The sequence below is a fragment of the Scylla paramamosain genome, chromosome 16 (assembly GCF_035594125.1).
Source record: "Scylla paramamosain isolate STU-SP2022 chromosome 16, ASM3559412v1, whole genome shotgun sequence".
Taxonomy (NCBI): domain Eukaryota; kingdom Metazoa; phylum Arthropoda; class Malacostraca; order Decapoda; family Portunidae; genus Scylla; species Scylla paramamosain.
In genome coordinates, this window is record NC_087166.1 from 11,350,162 (window position 1) to 11,356,197 (window position 6,036).

A 6,036-nucleotide genomic window follows, 5' to 3' on the forward strand; every position below is an offset into this window, starting at 1 on the left:
TTGTAAACACTGCTCTGTCCTGCCCTATCTTCACTATCCCTCCTTTCCTATTTGTTCAGAAGAGAAAGATGAATTGTATAACTTTAAATGCAACTTGTAAATGTATTCAACTGGTTCAGAAGCATTAAAGCATTAAAGTAACATTAAATGCCTCAAAAAGCACCAACACTTAAATCATCCAGAGAGAGAGAGAGAAAGAGAGAGAGAATCCCCTGCTTATCCACTCCTTCCTTCTTCCTCCTCTTCCTCAGTTCCTCATTTTCTTCTTTACTTTCTCCTCCTTCCCCCTCCATTCCTCATTTCTTCTTCCTCCTCCTCCTCCTCCTCCTTCTCCTGCTGCTACTACTACTACTACTACTACTACTGCTACTACTACTACTACTACTACTACTACTACTACTACCACTACTACTATTACCACCACTCTCCACCCATTCCCCACCTCCTTTTCCTCCCCTCCCTCCATTCCTCATTTCTTTCTTCTCCTCCTCCTACTATTACAACAGTCTACACATCTTATTCTGGAGAACACCTGGAAATACCTGGAAAACGCTGGAAATGGAGGGAAATATTGACGAACAGATGTGGGCAGGAAGGAGGAAAGGTCTTGGTGATTTTGATGCTACAGGTGGCTCAGGATTACTCCCGAGCCAGGCCTTTGTATCGGCAATTCCTGTAGGGAAGAAAGAAAAACAGCAAAAAGAAAACAGACACCATCTTTCACACCACTATTCCCTACATCTAGCACACCACCCTTTCTCCAGGAACTCCTTCACAGCCTCAATCACCCATTCATTCGTCTCTCTACAGTCTACACAGTCCCACCAGCAACACCATCCATTCCTTTCCTGTATTCTCCACTCTGACATTCCCCAATTCCCTCAGCACCACTTGCATCAACTCATCCATGTCTCTGGGGCCTGAAGTTTTCAGTGGGGGCTCAAAACGGGACTGCAAGATGCACTTTGTTTAAACCTTATCTCGGGCATTTTGGGGATTCTTTGTCTATTTTCGTGGTTAATTATGGCTTCCCTTCACGTCTGAGTCTGGAAACACACGGAAGTTTAACTAAATAATAATGTGCAGGCAAGGGAGGGAGGCAGGAAAAATGTTCGTCTCGGTCTTTATTATTACATACGGCAATTCATCTTGAAACTCACAAGAAAGACATCCAGACTGGACTGCACTATATATTCTGACTTGCCATATACTTCAACTAACGCATTGAACATTGACGGAAAGAGACTGGAATAAAGGGACGTCCCGGGTCTCGGTACCTTGATGACATCACTGATGACGTCACGCTTTTTATATACGTACGTTAATCCATTTTGAAATTGACCCCTCGATAAAACAACTATGGTCCGACCATTTTGAATTGAGCGTTTGGGCTCTGTCACTTTTTGGGGATTCCCCGACCTGCGGCTCTGCCACACTTACACCAAGACACACCTCATGCCAAATGCTTCCTACCTCAAAATTAAATGGAGTAGTAGTATATATACATTGTAATGCTCTAAAAAAGGGAAGTTAATGAAATATGTTTTTTTTTTTTTCTTCTTTTCAATGATACTTGCAGTTTTTTTTTTTTTTTTTTAAACACTACGATACTTGACAACGTTTCCTCCAAGCGCTGTCACTTTTCCATGGGTGACCGAGTGAGGTCACTCAGTCAGACTGACCGTGTTAATCCACAGGTCACTTACTCTCGCGCCGCCAGCCAGGATGGAAGCTACCTCTCCCGCTCTCCGCTCTTTCTCGTCATCTCCACAGCCGAGAAAGAGCTTATTTACTCTAAATATTTATTTATTTATTTTTTTTTATTTTTTGGGGGGGATGGGGGGAGGAAGAAAAGGCTAATAGGGCTCCTTAACTTTTACCTCAATAGTGGTATGGAAAAGTCGTAACTAAAAATACAAGTATAACATCATAGTTTAGGGGAAATATCATATCTAAAAAGAAACTTATCACATTTAAACGAAATTCACAATGGAGAGAGAGAGAGAGAGAGAGAGAGAGAGAGAGAGAGAGAGAGAGAGAGAGAGAGAGAGAGAGAAAGGTGGTGTGTGGGAAGCAAGGTTATCAGTGACACATAGGCTTGAATCCAGTACAAGGTTTGGCAGGCCGCAGGTCGGGGAATCCCCGAAAGTGACAACGTCCAAACGCTTAATTCAAAGTGGTCAGACCATAGACTGGAATGATTTATATATTCTGATTTGCCATATACGTAAATGAATACTTGGAATATAAAAACATTTCCAGCCTGACTAATAATAAATAAAACTCCAAAACACAATCTGTAATTTTACAAACGGGACCATAAAAAATATCATAATATCGAGAAGGAAAACACAATCAGACTAGATTATGTTACATATTATGCATACAAAAAAAAACAACTTTATTTTCTAGATTAATAAGAAAACACATTTCTCGTCGTATAAAGATTTTTTTCTTCAAAATCTAACAACGGACTTATTTTAAAATTGAAAATACAAATTGTTACACTAGATTTTATTGGACACTATTACTTGGGATACATTTCTTATGTTTTTAAGTCTTAAATCAAACACCAGGTGTGTTAATTAAAAAATGAAAATTTATAAAATGACGAAAGTTATTTTAAACGAAAAGAAAGACAGCTAGTCAAGATTTTATTACATACTATAACTTGATATACTTTTCTATTAATAAATTAAATATCAAAACAATACAAACACTACTAATAAGAAAAATAAAATGATACAAAGCCGATTTTTTCTTTTCTTTTTTTTTTCTTTACTTTCCATTACCTCCTCCTCTCCCCTTCTCACACTCCTCCTCTCCCCTCCACCTCCACCTCCTCGACCTACTCCAACACAGGGAGCCTTTAAATCACCCGGAAACAACCTGCAAAATCCTCGAAATTACGCTAAATATGTGACGGGAGGCACGCCTCCTCCCGCGGCGGGAGGAGGCCGGGGGTCTGAGGGGCTTGGTGGGGCTCGGCGATGTTGCGGATCGGGGCACCAAGGATACCGTGTTGTGGTGTTGTATGGTATGGTATAGTGGGTGGTGGTGGTGGTGGTGGTGGTGTGGTGTGGTGGTATCTCGTGGTGGTGATGGTGTGATATGATATGGTGTGATGGTGTGGTGTTAACACTACTCTCCCACGAGCTTGACCGTCCTGTGTGTGTGTGTGTGGTGTGTGTGTGTGTGAAGATTTTGTATATGACTGGGCCTACACCAAAATCTGTAATACCGTTGATATCAGACAGTTTGGAAATAGTAAAGCCACCTCCACCTCCCATTACCTGACCAGCTTCCTTGAATTCATCCACAACCACCTGGACAAGCGAAACACCTCTCTAGCTGTTGCTTTTGTGGACTTCAAAAAGGCTTTTGATCTTGTTGATCACACTGTTGTCGTCAGCAAGGCAGTGAGTCTGGGTCTCCCTCCTAACCTGATAGCGTGGCTAGCCGACTTCCTCACAGGGAGGCGTCAGGCCGTTCGCTATCAGGGCTCTGTCTCTACTTTCCAACAGCTGACTTGTGGGGTCCCCCAGGGGACCAAGATGGGTCCTCTATGCTTCCTCCTCCTCATTAACGACGCCCTCACTGACACTTGGTTGTTTAATTTACCTTGTGTATATTGTTTTTTTACCTGTGTGTGTGTGTGTGTGTGTGTGTGTGTGTGTGTGTGTGTTACTTCAGTTGTTTTTGTGTTTGTATATAAGAATGTATGTATGTATGTATGTATGTAGGTATGTGCACTTAGATTAATGTATGTACCGTACTTGTATCCACCTAGTTTTAAGAGCATTAACAAGCATTGCCTCAAAACACACAACATAATGATCGCTTCCCCAGACATCCCAGCTCAGATTAACATATCTGATATAACTTTTCTTAAAACAATACTGGAAAATTAAACGTTCTAGGAATAACACATGCTCCTCACTCCCCGCCTCTTCCCCTTCCTCTTTCGTTCCTTCATCCCTTACACCTCGCTTCCTTCGCAGTTCCTTTCTTCCCCCAGACCCTCCTGCCTCCTATTGTCCCTTCCCTCCCTACTCCCTCCCTGCCTCACTTCTCTGCCGCACACTTTCAATACTCTTAAGTACTGGAGGCACAAAACAGATAATGCTTAACATGGAGATAAGCATCCTCCAGGTGACATGAACTCAGATGCCTGGCGTGGTGCGGGTCCATGGGGATACGTGTGGCTGCTATACATCTGTTGCTGGCGCGGCGTTTTCCACCTGCCACTTGTAATATTCTGAAACACTTCTGTGCCGCACCTTTACTATATTCAGAAGTCTCTAGTTGAGGTTACACGGGTTATTAAAGGTGTTTGTTATGGTTCTAATGGCAGATTGATAAGATTTCTACATTATTAATAGATCTCAGCCAATCATCTCCGTGGCCTGTGTGGTTTTCTTGTTTATGGTACTGAATCTTTTGATGAACTAGCACTAGGATCGTAAAAAAAACACTGGAATACTCGAATACCTTCCACTGGAGCTTGTTGAAAATGAGAGAGAGAGAGAGAGAGAGAGAGAGAGAGAGAGAGAGAGAGAGAGAGAGAGAGAGAGAGAGAGAGGGTGCTGAAATTTAAATGTAGTCCTTTCCTAATACGTGAGCGATCTATACTCGTATATAGTATTATCAAAATGATAATACTAATAAAAAGAACGTTTAACAATGCAGTCCTTTCCTAATGCGTGAGTGGTCATAGCTCTCTCTCTCTCTCTCTCTCTCTCTCTCTCTCTCTCTCTCTCTCTCTCTCTCTCTCTCTCTCTCTCTCTCTCTCTCTCTCTCTCTCTCTCTCTCCACACACACACACACACACATACCTACACCTACACACATCACCGCACCTGGCCTTCTCAGTGTGATATTCAGCCTCACATATCACCGCCTCGGCACCACGTGAGAAGCTTCCCACGTTGACCCGCTCTCCACCTTCATTAGACACAAACTCTCCTTCTACGGTCTGAATATTTTAAACTAACCATATAACTCCTTCCCGATACTGCTATACGATTTTACGATGGCCTGTTGTTAGTTCTGGTAGTCACGTGTATAAGTCTAGTTCCTATTGTTTTTTATATAAGACACTAGAGCAGGGATTCTCAACCTTTCCTCCATCATTAACCCACGCGGCTTGATGTACTTCTCCTTTTATCCCCTTACTTCCATAAAAAATAAAAAAATAAATCATCATAGCCATTCCTCACACACACACACACACACACACACACACATTCTTAGCATTCTCTCTCTCTCTCTCTCTCTCTCTCTCTCTCTCTCTCTCTCTCTCTCTCTCTCTCTCTCTCTCATTTTACAAAATTAAATTTAATAGAGTTATTATTCAATTATTAGGTATATCAATTATTTACTCCCTGCCATGTAATTTTTTACCCCCAAGGGACACATTTACCCTCGGTTGAGAATCACTGCACTAGAGAGAGAGAGAGATTGAAAGATAGTGAGGGAGATAAAGCCTACGAGACGCACGTTCAAGATTACTGCATGCCAAGATAGGAATCTCTCCAGTGTCTCAGGCGGAAGTATGGGATATTTGTTTATACTTGGGATTGTCATAGAGGTGCTTGTGGTAACGTGCGTGCTAACAGTAAGAATTTAACTCTAATGCAGGTGAGTATAAATGCAAGGGGAAATATTAAGTTAGTTTGGTACATGATTAACCAACTAAGCAAGGCAACTAAATGGGCCTGAAAAATTCACAAAACACACACACACACACAAACACACACACACACACACACACACACACACACACACACACACACACACACACACACACACACACACACACACACACACACACACACGATAACGAAATGATTACATGCGTTATCTCAAGAGCCTACAGCGGTGACACGTAATAAATCTATCACCAGCTGCCATGCATGAACTAACTCAAGCTTTGCTGAAATACCCTGAGTCAATAATTTATTTACTCACAAGCAAGAGTCAGCCGTAAGCTAGCTTTACACTTCTTGGTACAACTGAACCATGATAAAGTTTGGT